The sequence below is a fragment of the Tachypleus tridentatus genome, chromosome 8, assembly GCF_004210375.1.
Source record: "Tachypleus tridentatus isolate NWPU-2018 chromosome 8, ASM421037v1, whole genome shotgun sequence".
NCBI lineage: Eukaryota > Metazoa > Arthropoda > Merostomata > Xiphosura > Limulidae > Tachypleus > Tachypleus tridentatus.
The window spans coordinates 83342461-83357678 of NC_134832.1; the positions used below are offsets into that span (position 1 = coordinate 83342461).

General features: G+C 34.1%; 1 protein-coding gene across 5 annotated transcripts in view; it reads right to left on the reverse strand.

The window, feature by feature from the left end:
• Positions 1–654: 654 nt before the first annotated feature.
• The window catches only part of LOC143222808 (uncharacterized), a 36647-nt gene continuing 22083 nt past the window's right edge, over positions 655–15218 (reverse strand). For 4 of the 5 annotated variants that reach the window (XR_013012499.1, XR_013012501.1, XR_013012496.1 and 1 more), the window contains 2 exons: positions 8510–8673; positions 6526–7583 (listed from right to left, as the gene is read on the reverse strand). The gene's annotated coding sequence lies outside the window, so the exon portion shown is untranslated. Of the gene's footprint in view, positions 2066–6525; positions 7584–8509; positions 8674–15218 lie in introns of those variants that run through there. The other variant, XR_013012495.1, reaches the window with a different exon arrangement.

A 15218-nucleotide genomic window follows, 5' to 3' on the forward strand; every position in this document is an offset into this window, starting at 1 on the left:
CTATTTACACACTATTAGTTTTCAATTTCACTAAGTGTTTCAATGCCATTGGTCTTCAATTTCCCTGACTCTTTCAACACTGTTGGTCTCAATTTCACTGTTTTAACACTACTGGACTGCAGTTTCACTACCTCTTTTAATGCTGTTGGCATTCAATTTCACTGTCTCTTTCAACAGCACTGATCTTCAATTTTATTTCTGTTGGTCACTGCTGGTCTTCACTTTCCATTCTGTTTGAACATTGTTGGTCTTCAACTCACTGTTTTAACACTACTAGACTGCAGTTTCACTGTATTTTTCAATACTGTTGGCATTCAATTTCCTTGTCTATTTTAGTAGTACTGGTCTTCAATTTTATTTGTGTGTGTACACTGTTGGTCTTCACTTTCAATTCTGTTTCAACACTGTTGGTCTTCAGTTTCATTGACTCTTTAACACTCGGGGTTCACTTCCACTAACTGTTTTCACACTGTTGATCTACACTTTCACTGAGTGTTTCAGTACTGTTGATCTTCAAGGTTACTGTCTGTTTTAAAACTATTGGTCTTCACTTTCACTGACTGTTTCAACACTAACAGTCTTTAGTATCATTGTCTCTTTTCACATTGTTGGTCTTCACTTTCACTTTTCTTTCAACACTACTGGTCTTCTGTTTCAACACTGTTGTTCTTCTGTTTCACTGTCTGTTTCAACACTACGGGTTTTAAATTTCATTTTCTGTTTCAGCAGTGTAAGTCTTCAATTTTGTTGACATTATCAACACTATTGGTCTTCGATTTCACTGACGGTTTTAACTGTGTTGGTGTTCAATTTCACTGGGTTTCAACAGTGTTGGTCTTCACTTTCACTGAATGTTTCAATGGTGGAGATCTTCAATTTCACTGTTAGTTTCAGCAGTGTTGTTTATCAGTTTCAATGTCTGTTTTTTTAACAGTTTGTCTTTAATTTTACTGTCTATTTCAACAGTGTGTGGCTTCACTTCTACTCTCTTTTAACACAACTGGTCTTCACTTTCAATGACTGTCTCATAAGAGTACATCATCAATTTCACAGTCTGTTTCAGCAGTGTTGATCTTCACTTTCACTGAAAGTTTTCATACTGTTGGTCTTCAATTTCACTGAATGTTTTCATATTATTGGTCTTCACTTTCAACACTATTGGGTTTCATTTTCACTGAGTATTCCAACAATGTTGATCTTCACTTCTTATTGACTGCTTCCTCACTGTTGTTCTTCAATTTCACTGTGTGTTGAAACACTATTGGTGTTATGTTTGTCTGTCTGTGTCAACACTATTGGTCTTCAGTTTCAATCTCTCTTTCAACACTATTGGTATTCTCTTCAATTGACTGTTTTCACAGTGTTGGTCTTCAGTTTCAGTGACTGTTTTCACATTGTTGGTCTTCACTTTTACTGACTCTTTCAACACTCTTGGTCTTCAATTTCACTGAAAGTTTTATCACTGTGTGAGTATGCTGCTGAGACTTCTCGTTATTGATAACTCATATTTTAAGAGTTCTAGTGAAAATTCTGGTTACTAATAACTCATGTTTCTCGTTCTCTGGTGGGACTTCTGGTTACTGATAACTTATGTTTGTAGTGTTCTGGTGATACTTCCGATTACTAACTCAACAATAACATAGCGTTACGTCACGTGTTGATATGTGAATGACAGTGTTATTAATTTATAAGAAGTTAGTGTAGAATATGCTGTTTGTTGTCAACATTATTCACATCTGTGATGTCGAGAAACCCACTTGTTGAGAAATTTATATGCAAAAACGGCTTCTATGTAAAATATTTTCTCAACCCAAACGAGCCGTTTTTGCATATAAATTATTCACATCTGTTCTTCCCTTATTCAAAAACTTAATGTTGAACTTTGGCTTCATCCGCTTTTATAAAGGCTACTGTAAACAGGAGACAGAGATAAAATGATGGAGAAACACCACTGTTCACGATATATATAAAAAAGTAGTACATAATATTCTCTGTCCAATCACATTCAAATATTGTTTGTAGCTACTTTCAAAGCCAGCCTTCATTGGTTGTGTGTAGATCCATTCTGTAATATCATACAAGAGTAAAATAAAAAGATTGTAGTAAGTAAACCACTACGAAAATTGTACAAAAAACGAGACATGAGTAATTAGTATGTTAAGAAATGACAATTAGTTAACAAATACAATCATAGGGTTTGGGATTAATAAAAAAAAACGATAGATTGTCTACTGGAGAAACTCGTCAGAGTTTACATGTTAAAAAACATGAAAGTCTACATTGGTGTTAATTCTTCTTTGTGACATGCACTGAATGAATGTTACAAAAGTAAAGAGTCTAAAATATTTCTGAGTAAAACTATTAGTACACATTTAGAATTATGTTTTACTTAAAGTTTAAAATTTGATACGTGGGTTGTGCACCCAACATCTGAAAGGTGCTTCCAAATCGGGGTAGGATTAAAAAAAAAGCTGTTAGAAAAATAGATTAAAAAAACAAAAAGCACAGAACAATATGGTGATAGAAAATTGCTTTCTTGTAACTCATAAATTATGTTATAGTTCCAGATTAGTTTAACACCGTATCATACTCATATGTACTTCGGTTTGTACATATTTCACGAGTGAAGACGGTAAAGCCTGTTGTATTCAAATAACCGAACGCCATCTAGTAGTACGAGTTAATAAAATATTGGATTGTTCGAAATTATGTATTTTTTTATTTTACTTTGAATACTGAAAATGGAATATGTAAAGTATTGAAAATTGTATCTGCTATCTTCTTCTTCGTGTGTCAAATCTGCGACAGACATCGACGACCATGGCATGCCAGACTTCTCTGTTGTCAATCCTCCTTATCAACTCGATGTTGCTCATTGAGTTCTTGGTGACGTAGTTATTGAGGCTGTCGATATATTTAGTTCTTTGACACCCTCTACTTTTCCTCCCTTCTATTTTTCCACATAGCATCTGTTTCTCTATTCCATTCTTCCTGCAGATGTGTCCTAGAAATTCCATTTGTCTCTTTCTTATAGTTTTCATGAGGGACCATTTGTATCCTGCCAGTTCCATGACTTCCACATTTGTTTTTCGTTCAGTCCATGATATTTTTATCTGCTATAGCCGTCGGTAATTTAGCAGTGAAAGAAAAGAGGAAAGGTACCTAGTGATCACCACTCACCAACCACTGTTTTACAAGGAAATAATTGGATTGACCGCAACAATATACCGCCCAGTCACGTGTCATAAAGGGAAAGCATATTTAGTGGAGCAAACGTCGGATCAAGAATTTCGAACGAAACATCTACAGAACAGACAACTTAGTAAAAAAGTTCAAGATGTATTGTATTAACCTTTGGATCGTTGTTAACAGGGTTGATTATACCGATGTACAAAACAAGTGGAACCAATGGAAGGAAGACAAATTGTTCGACATGAATATGTCCAAATTTTGAGACTGAATTGACTAATAGCATTTAATCCCAGTTTCACCCTAGTGACCAGATTGTTAACCTATATAATTATAACATAAATAATCAGTGTAAATTACTCCTAGCTAAAATTGTTATTTTAACTAAAAATGACTACTTGATCAAAATATTGCTTATTCTTGAAAACTCTACCACATTATCAATGACCCTTAATTTATTGTCACCCAACGTGAAGAAACATTCCAAAGATACCAGAAAAAATCTCAGAAATAAAAATGTCGTAAACATTTTCGTAATGATGAGACGACACCCGGTAAATCATCATAGTATATTAAATTGCTATTGTGGATTATATATAGACATAATTATACAAAATTCACTAAAATCACGAACTAAAAGCAAGGTTAATTAATAATACAATAACATAGTACAGACTAAGTGTTAACGATTGAAGCATTATATAATGTTGAAGATATATATTTTTTGAAAATCAAACATAAATAATTATTTAAGTCATATTTTTTAAATTTATTATTATACAAAGAACACGGCATGTATATTTGTATCTTTGTAGCCGAAATAATAAATACATTGTGTCACTATTACATTGTACTATGGACAAAAATCTACAAGATTCCCACTTTGGTATTCTAAATTCAGACAATTACAAAAACAAAACTACAATACGTAGAACAAACCTTTGTTTATTTTAGAATAGAATTTTAAGTACTGCCCTTGTAACAAGAACACGACTTTCACTAGGACTAAACCTGAAGGTTTGATTACATCTTTATTGATGTAATTTATAAATATAATTTTAAGACATGGAGCTTAAAATACTTATTTTTTCAATAACGGTACCGCATTTAATAGATAAAAAAATTACTGTTTATATCACTACAAGCTGAACGCTTTTCCCCTGCAGTACTTTCTGTAAAATGAATTTTTTTTTCCTTTTCAGAAAATGTTCACTTTTTCTAAATTTTTCAATACGACGCTATCTAAAACAATCCAGTGTTAGCTAACACTAATTACTAAGCCTCTCGCAAGTTTTAGAGTAACGTAAATGTCACTAATTGCCTAACTTTTGTTTCTCATTTCAAAAATATAATTCAGATTTATAGAACGACCTCATGTGAGTATACAATTAAAATATTTGTAAAACTTTATACCTACAAATCGTACTTGTCGAAGTATCCGTGGAATGCAAGGTAAGAAACCTTTTCATCCAAAAATATTCTTTCTTCGCACCGTTTGGTTTTTGTTTTAATATCTGGTTCCCTTAGTTACTGTATGCAAATATTCACTAATATTGTGGTTCTGTTTTATTGTTGTCTTTCACAGTTTGTATTGGTTGACGGTGTAACAATACTGGTGAATCAGTTTTGTAAAGAAATGACGCAAGCGAAATAGAATGAAAATGACAAAACTATAAAATTGATAAGTGAGGGATAACAGTAGAAAAAGTTAAAAGATGTTAAAAGGAGAGTTATAAAAAAAGAAAATTTATCCTTTAAACTTAGTTAAGAAGTTGTACACAGAGTGTAAATAAAGGGTCGTTCTTTACGCTCACGTGTACAACAGTTTGTTGGTATAGATTTCAGAGCAACAGGTTTGAGATGTGAAAAGTCATACTGGTCATCTGAAGATTTATATATATATACTCTTCAAAACAAGAAACGCAAAAGGGATATTTTTGTTATTTTAAAGAGAAATATATGTAATAACGTTACAAGCTCAGAGTATGTGATGTTACACGTGTTAAGGCACTGATTGTCAGACCAAAATGACAATAAAAGTTGTGCACTTTGAAAACGGAGGAAAACATCGGATTTTTCGCCAAAACGCATGCGTGTCCAATAAATTTGTTTGAGAGATCTGCATGTTCTGCAAGTGCAACATGTGCAAAATCCCTATAAAAGTGACGGGTTCTCGGTTTCCATAGCTCAGTGTTAAGCCACCGACACGCAATACAGTTACGCCAAGACTGACTTAAGCACAACGCAACAACGCCATTGGTTGCTTGGAAGCAGACGAATCTCGATCAGATGTTGCCAGAGCTGTGAATGTCCACCCAAGCACCATCACAAGGCTATGAAATCGTCACCAACAATATGGATCAACTCGTGACCATCCACGATCTGGCAGACCTCGTGTGACCACGCCCGCACAAAATCGCTGCATCCGGTTACGTCACCTTCGGGATAGGACCACCACTCCGACGTCTACTGTCTCAACCATACCAGGGCTGCGTAGGATTTCCGATCAGACCGTACGCAACCGTTGACGAGATTCTTAGGCCCCATGTGCAACCCATCATGGTGAACGTCAACTACGTTTTTCAACATAACAACGCCCGTCCTCACACAGCCCGACTCACCACTGTCTTCTTGAGACACCACAACATCAACGTTCTTCTCTGGCCCTCCAGATCACCAGATTTAAACCCCATCGAACATCTTTGGGACGAGTTGGAGACTCTACCTCAGCTTGCAGCAGCTTTGCAGGCTGAGTGGACAGCCATTTCACAGGATGTGATTCGTCATCTCATCGCTTCCATGGGCAGGAGATGCCAAGCAGTTATTGATGCTCACGGGGCCATACTCGTTATTGACGTTGAGTGACGTTAAACTTCACCTAGTGAGCGTGGACTTCGCCTTTGCAGACTTTGATGTTCAGCAGTGAATGTGCAAAGTTTTACACATGTCACACAGAACTACCCGGAATAAACTTGTTAACAATTTGTCTCATATTTTGCCTTTTGCGTTTCTTTTTTTGAAGAGTATATTTGCAATACAGGAAATATAAAAATAGAAAGAACCACAAAATGTTTTGTGATTAGGTTAAAGTACACAAACAGATGCTTCTGAGAAACAAACATTTAAAGTTGGAAGGATAATAATTTACTAGCAGTGATAAAAACAAACTAAGATAGTGTGACACTCTAGAGTAAGTGTTAAATGGGTTTTGGTCTTCTGTTTGATGTTCCACATTTGTATAAGAAGCGTTCTATTAAGAACCACTCAACAATAATAACATACCGTTGTCACATGTTGATATGTGAATGATAGTGTTATTAATTCATAACAAGTTAGTGTAGACTATCCTGTTTATTGTCAACATTATTCATACCTGTTCAACTGTTATCTAAATAGTTAATGTTGAACTTTGACTTCATCAGTAGCATTTCACACTCAACACAAGTGGCCGTCAAAAACAGGAGGCAGATGAACGGATGGACAGACAACACACGGTTCACAATATACATGAAAAAGAAGTGCATAATGTTCTCTGTCCAATCACATTCAGATGTTGACTACAGCTACTTTGAAAGTCGATCTTCATTGATGGTTGTTCAGTATATCAAGTAATAAAGATATGTTAACAAACACATCCATAGGCTTTAGGAATAGGGGTTAAAAATCAATAGGTTAATTGTCCACTGTTAACAAACACATTCATATGCTTTGAGATTAGGAGTTAGAAATTAATAGGTAAATTGTTTACTGTTAACAAACACATCTATTGGTTTTGGGATTAGGAGTTAAAATCGACAGGTAAATTGTCTACTGTTAGCAAACACATCAATATACTTTGGGATTAGGGGTTAAAAATCAATAGTAAATTGTCTACTGTTAACAAACACATTCATATGCTTTTGGATTAGGGATTAAAAATCAATAATAAATTGTCTACTGCAGAATCTGGTTAAAGTTCACATGTAAACAAACATGAAAGTCTGAATGGATTTCATACTTCTTTGTGACTCACATTGAATAAATGTTACAAAATTATAAATTTTGAGTAAAACTGTTCCTACAGATTTATAATTATTTTTACTTAAAGTTTAAAATTTGATAGGTAGGTGTGCACTCAACATCTGATAGATGCTCATAAGTCATGGTAGGATAAAAAAAAACAAGTAAAACGATTGGTTAAAAAACGAAGAGTACAGAACAATATGGTGATAGGTAGTTGCTTTTTTATAACTCACAAATTATGTTTTAGTTCCAGTTGAGTTTTTACCTCATATTATGTACATAAGAATTCTTCTGACTAAAAAGACATCTGAATCCATCTTTGTTCATGGCTTCTCCATATTTTCACGTGTGAAGACTGTAATTGCTGTTGCATTGACAAAACCCATCACCATCTAGTGGTAAGAGTTAATAGAATATGGTATTGTTCATGAAAATACACAAAGTTGAGTAACACATGGTTTTCGTTTATACACCAACATAGTGAAGAAACAGTACACGAACTATAAAATATTAATATTCTTTGCAGGGATGACACTGATCTGGAATTAGTACTTAAAGAAACCATCCACATGAAACAACTTTACCTAACACCAAATATCATGTAACCTTCATTAAAATTGTACCATTTAAAATGTGTACAACATGTTTTACTGTTAGTAATTTACTATGTATTTTTGTATTGATTAAATTATCGTTGTTTCAGCAATGTATTTTAGTTATTCAGTTAGAAATGATGTAATTTTTTTTATTTTGCCTTAAAATAATGAAGATGAAATCTTTAGAATTCCGAAAAGTTGATCTCTGTCCCTGCTGTTATATGAAACTGTTTCTTCATCTCTAATAAAGTTATCCTATTAATCGTCATACATCGTTTTCCTTCGAGCACACCGATTGCTAATGCCCTGATATGACCATGAGTAAATGAACTGTTGCCTGTAAGTTGTGCTTATGAAAAATGGGACTTAAAAAGTAAACCTTGACATTTGCTTTCTTTCAGAATGCAAGCTTCTACACGTTATTCCAAAGTTTCTCCAATTTGAAGAACCAAACCAAAATTTTCGTTAGTTTATCAAATTTCTCTAAAGAAACTGTTGATTTGTTTTAAATTTGGCTCTAAGCTACACGAGGATTATCTACGCTAGACGTCCGTAATTTAGAAGTAAAAGAATAGAGGCACCTAGCTATCACTACACACCAACAACTCATTCAGAAAAAAACGAAGCATGTTTGGTGGAGCAAACGTTGGATCAAGTATTTCGAACGAAACATCGACAGGACAGACAACTTACTGAAACAGTTCAATGTGTACTCTACTTACCTTTAGATCGTTGTTAACAGCGTTGATTATACCGATGCACTAAACAAGCGGTACCAATGGACCGAAGACAAATTCCTCGACGTGAACATGTTCAAAATTTGAGGCTGAATTGATTGACTAATAGCGTTCATTCCTAGTTTCATCCTGGCGACCTGATTGTTAACCTAAGTAATTGTAACAAATAATCAGTGTAAATCAGTTCTAGCTAAAGGTCTTCATTTCTCTTTTCCACCACTTAAATTCAGTATACATAGTTTTAAGAAAAGAAGTTTAAAAGGTAAAAAACTTCTTTCAATAAAAGGTACCATATTTAATAGATAAAAAATTACTGTTTGTATCAGCACAATCCGAACTTTTCCCCTGCAGTACTTGACGTAAAAAGGATCTTATTTTTTTCTTAGAAAACCTTCACTTTTTCTAAAAGTTGTGAGAAAGACAGCTCAGTGTTCGCTAACACTAATTACTAAGCCTCTCGCAGGGTTAAGAGTAATGTAAATATTTACTAATTGTGCAACTTTTGTTTTTCATTTCAAAAATTTAATTCAGATTTATCGAATGACCTTATATGAATTTACAATTAAAATATTTATAGAAAACTTTATACTTACAAATTGTACTGGTCTAAGTACCTGTGAAATGTATGGTGAGAAACTTTCGACTATAATATTTTTTTTCTTCCCACAGTTCGGTTTTCACTTTAATAACTTGTCGCCTTAGTTACTATACATAAATATTCAAAATCTTGCTTTTCACAGTTTTTATTGGTTGGAGGTGTAACAATACTGGTGGATCAATTGTAATGAAATGACGAAAACGAGAGGGAATGAAAATGGCAGAAATATAAAGTGATGGTTAACAGTGGGAAAAGTCAGATGTTAAAAGTAATGTAATAAAAGGAAAATTTATCTTTTAAACTTTGTTAAGAAATTGTACATAGAGTGTAAATAAAGGGTTGTTCTTCGCGATCACTTGTATAATGGTTTCTTGGTGTAAATCTCAAGAGTAACAAGTTTCAAATGTGACACGTCATATTTCTCGTCTTTTGATTTATATATATTATATATTTGTATTATACGAAATATCAAAATAGAGTGAACCTCAAAATATTTTATGATTAGAATGTTTTTAGCAGTATCTATTTGTGTATTTTAAAGTTTATTATGTCTGATAAAAACAAATTGTAAGATTGTGTGGTACTCTAGAGCAAGGATTGGCAACTTATTTTTCATAATGGCCACAACTGTGGCTAAGGAAAACAACGTTTGTCACACTATTAAAAAAAGGAAATATATTAGTTTAATCAAATAATTGCATTTCAATTAACCTTCATCGTGAAAATTGATGGGGTTTCATCAATAAGTTTTGTGAAATTTGGCTTAATATCTATGCTCAGTGAGTATCTTAGCTCTGCCTCTAAATTTATGTCAGTAAGCCGAGATCTGTAACCAGACTTGACAAAATCTAGCGCAGAAAATGTTGACTCACATACCAATGTCGAGCCAAACATGGAAAATAATTTTGAAATTGCTATCTTTAAATTTGGAAGACTCTCATTTATCAGAATAGTGAGGCACATCTCTTTGAAGCAACACTTTTGTTTACCTTTTATGTGTTCTACACTTTGCACGGTAAACATCTCGTCTTGAAATCCACACTTACCCAAAGGCAAAAAAGATGAAATTTCCTAAGTCAAATTGAAATTGATCATGCAAAAATTCAAATATCAATTTCAAATTTTTGTGTGTGGAGAAATGTGATTCAAATTTTTGAGATAGAATTTTGATCCAGTTGACATAGAGATCATCTTTAGCATCAGAGAAATCATAGCCCTTACTATCTTCTAGAAAACTATTCAAATTCGCAAAATGGGTCATTCTTTTGTAATTGTTCCGTAAGGAGGTTTAGCTTTAATAAAATTCATGAATACAGTGATTGCTTGCTTATTATTTTACCTCTTCCCTGAATATTCGTATTAAAATCATTCAAGTTAACCATCATGTTGCACAGAAAGTGCAAATCACACTGCCATGACAAAATTTGAATTTTTGGGAAATTTTCTATCTTACCTTATTCAACAAGATGCTCTTTTGCTTGAGGAAATGAGGAAGTAAATCGTTCAAAACTTTTTCTCTACTTAACCATCTTACATTTGCAAAATCAGTAAGATGATCAAAATTACAGCCACTGCTTTTCTTCAGACTCAACAAAATGTCGATGGATGAGAGAGCTTCCACTTCTAATATAATTCATGATTTTTACAACAATGTCCATCAGATTTTTCAATAAATCACTTTTAGACTTCTGAGCACATAAATTTTTGATGCAAAATGCAAAGGAAAGATGGCAGTGTGGACTTCACATTATTTTCAATTAAATGCTGCTTCACAAGATAAATAAATCCTAATTTTGCACCAATCATTGCGGGAGCACTAGCTGTTGTGACAGAAACCAGTTTTTTAAATCCAGATTGAATTGTTTTGACATTTCAAATATTTTTTGAAAAATGTTTTCCACATGTCCGATCACGTAATTCACAAAGGCCAAGTACTTCTTCCCTCACTTGAAGATCTGAAGTTACATATCAAACCCAAATATCAACTATGCAGTGTCACTAACATCTGTTGACTCATCTAGTGCAAAAAAAAAAAATAGGGGAAATTTAGAATGGAAAATGTGAACACTATGAAATTAGCCTAAATACTAGCTGGTCAAAATTTTAAGACCATACTGAAATGAAGTATTAATCAGTAAACAGGTAACAAAATTTAGTCATTTGTGTTCAAGCATTAGCATTGTCAACATCTCCCACTGACATCTCCTGTGTTACACTGGGTAAAAACATGGCAAAGGCTAAAAAGTTGACCGAGTTTAAAGACGGCAGAATTGTCGAACTGCAAAAGCAAGATCTCTCTCAATGTACCATCGTTGGTGAGATTGGGCATAGTAAAACTGCTGTTGCAAATTCCTTAAAAGACCCTGAGGGACATGGAACGAGAATTTCAAGTGGTTGGCCCACAAAAATTTTGCCGACGTTGAGCAGGAGGATTCGACGGGTTGTCTAGCAAGAAACCAGGTGATCATCGAACCAGACCCTTACAGATGCAGAATGCAGCTCAAAAACAATAAAACGGTATAGACAAGAGAAAGGCTTTAAAAACCGTAAATGTCTTCAAAGGCCACGCCTTCTTCCACACCATGAAATAGCTTGGTTAAACTTTGCTGAAAAGCACCAAACATGGGATGTAGAAAGGTGGACGAAGGTTTTGTTCTCCAATGAGAAAAAATTTAACCTGGATGGTCCAGATGGCTTCCAACATTACTGGCACGATAAGAATATCCCACCAGAGACATTTTCTACATCACACAGGGAAGGAGGTTCCATCATGATCTGGGGTGCTTTCTCCTTCCATGGAACAATGGATCTTCAGGTTATACAGGGGCATCAAACAGCAGCAGGCTACATTGGCATGTTGGAGAGAGCATCCTTATTGACTGAAGGCCCTTTCTTGTGTGGAAATGTCTGGATCTTTCAGCAGGACAATGCTGCAATCCACAATGCTTGCAGGACAAAGGAATTTTTCATGGCTAATAACGTGATTCTTTTGAACCATCCAGCGTGTTTCCCTAGCTGAACTCCATTGACAATGTTTGGGGGTGGATAGCAAGGGAATTCTCTAGAAATGGGTGTCAATTCCAAACAGTGCATGATCTTCGTAAAGCCATCTTCACCACTTGGAATAAAATTCCAGCCAGCCTTCTGCAAACATTTATATTGACCATGCCAAAGCAAATGTTTGAAGTTATTCGCAATGATGGCCATGCAACTCACTACTAAGACCTCTTGTTGGGCATTTCCAACCCTGTTTAGGACTTCTTTTTGGTATGGTCTTAAACTTTTGACCAGCTAGTATTTAGGTTAATTTATTAGTTTTCACATTTTCCCTATTAAATGTTAAAAAAAAATTTTAGTTTTATTTTACCTTTTCTTATTTTCATCTTTTGAAGCTCTACTCAAATAAGTGGTTGAGCCTAACAACGCAAAATGCATATTTTTTCTTTATGTTCATTGGCCTTAAGATTTTAGCCAGCAGTGTAAGTGTAATTCAAAAACATTCATTACAGAGGTTTACATATGTTGCTATGGCTCTGCTATTCATTGACAGTTTTGTTTCCATGTTCTGATTGGTGGAAAAAAGTATTTGTATGCAAGATGAAAATGAGAAAAAATACAACACACATCACAGTGTTAAGTCACAATGAAAGCTTCCCAATTACTTAAACCAACAAGTTCCATTGCACATACTAAACACAAATTATCGGCTCATAATAACCCCTCAACTTGAGTATGTCTTGTATTACAGGTGTTGATGACACAAACAATCAAACAAGCTAGAATAAAATACTGTGTGATTGGTAAAATTTTCTAATCTAGCCTCTATTACCGAGTCACAGAAACTGAAATGAGTATCATGATATTTTGGTCACTCAGTAGACATGTTGTATGTGAAGATATAATTTCAACACCTTAGTGTTTGAAATTTCCTTTTTTTAACTGCTGTTTCAGTGAATATTTAAATCAACATAACTGATTGATAAGTCAATGTGACAAACCTCATAACCTCGTTTAACTTATTATAATTGCAATTTCCAACTAAGTTAAACATCCAAAGTATAATAATACAATTACAAGAATTTTTAATACACAAATCAGTGAGCCACATGCAACCACAGCTGATATCAAATATTATAAAACTGGCCTTTAATAAGTGAAACTGTTTTCCTTTGTTCTAGAGGACTAGTATATTTTGTAGAATAGAATCACATTTCCTCTGTAATACATTGCACATGTATTATTATTATTATTTACAAACACATCTTAAAGTTTTCAGCTACTTCTCTTAGAACACCAAACAGTAAAGAAATACAGAAAACAATGATCTCTCCTACTTTCAAAATGTGTGCTCATTTGCCACAATTTCCTAAGCCTTGTCAAATTTTACAAGTGGAGTATGTAAACAAAATATTTTAATATTTTACATACACATTTTGTAATAAAGAATATTATAAGTTACTATATCAGTACCACTATAAATAACTGTTCTTATTACTTAAACTGTATTTATATCTTTATAAAAATATTTTTCAAACACCATTCTTCTTATCTTTCTCCAAATGTTTACAACAACATAAATGGGTTTACTTAAGAAGACACTTTTCAAAAACCAAAAAATCATGCAGGAGAAATTCTGAGCTTTCAACTGGTTATAAACATATCTTAGAGTGAAGTAAGTAAATGTAAACAAGCATTTCCAAAGACAGACGAGATAAACAGAACCATCTCGTTTGATTTTCCTGTACAGCTAATGATACTTACCTACTCTAATATAAAGACTTTTCTCAATTATTATTACCCTCTATATGCTCAAATGTTTCACTCACCACTAGTCTTAATACTCCTATCTACCCGTACATGTTTAATGTGAATCAGCTGTGCTGTAGTATGTAAACAATCATATAAATACCCTCTACCAACAGGAGTGTGACATACCCTTCTCAGGCAACTACCTCTCCCTGGAGATTAGGCACCAATAATAAAAATATTGAGTGGAAATGAAGGGTGGGAAGTGTAAAGAGAGGTAACTATTTATTGCAAACACATTTACTGCACAAGAAAATTATAATTTCCAATATGATACCTTACCTCCACTAACATAAAGCTAGAATCACATGCTGATCTGGTGTAACTTTGCCAAGATTAGTTCTTTTCAGAATGCTTCTAAAGAGAGCCCATGAACTGTATAAACATCTCTGTTCCAGGAGAATGATATGAAACTTGGACTTGACCTTGGACAACTGACCAGATAATTTTTAAGCATCCAGGTCAACCCCTCCAACCTGACCTGTAGAAAGTTGTAAATCTAGTCTAGGAGGCAGAAGAAGTACTCCAACTTTGCTGTTGTCTGTTTGGCACATCAAATTCTATTTGAAGAAAGAAGAAAAGGGAAATAGAAGAATCCAAGGGTTCTCTAGCAAGTTCCTATTAATTATGTTTAATTCATAAAGAAATGTAATGTGGGCCAGATCTTGGGGAATAAGAGCTTCCAAAACAAGTCCCCAAATGTGACAGAACCTTTCAAGCAGGATTGTGCTTTTTGAACTGATGGTAACATGGACTGAAGACGAACTGGAAACAGCTGAAGTAGCAGTTGAAAAAAACCTCACTATTAACCAAACATTGAGTTGGAGTCAAAAGAAACATATCTACTGTCAATAAACAGTTGAGTATGCCAGGAGGCTACTGTCCATGATGGAGTTAGAAAATATGATTTGTCCTTGTAATAATGTAACTGCACTTCCTGGTAGTGGAGCACCTATCAAAAATTCTGACCAACCAACAGAAAAATTGAGGTGACCCAGAAAATGAAACACAAAATATCTTGTAATTGATACAGACTGAAGAAAAAAAAAGTGTGTAAATCTATAGTAAATTCATGCATGTCAAGAGGGTGTATCTACCCAACAAATCCAAACAACATAGGAGCTAAAGAAAACAAATGGGCTACCATAAAAAACAAAAGAGAATGACCACCTTTCAAAAACCCCCCAGAGGAATGATAGATAGCATCAGACAAAATGAAAATGTGAAGTAACATAGGTGGGAATTAAAAATACACAAAGATGGAAATACTTTGCATATGAAATATCTATG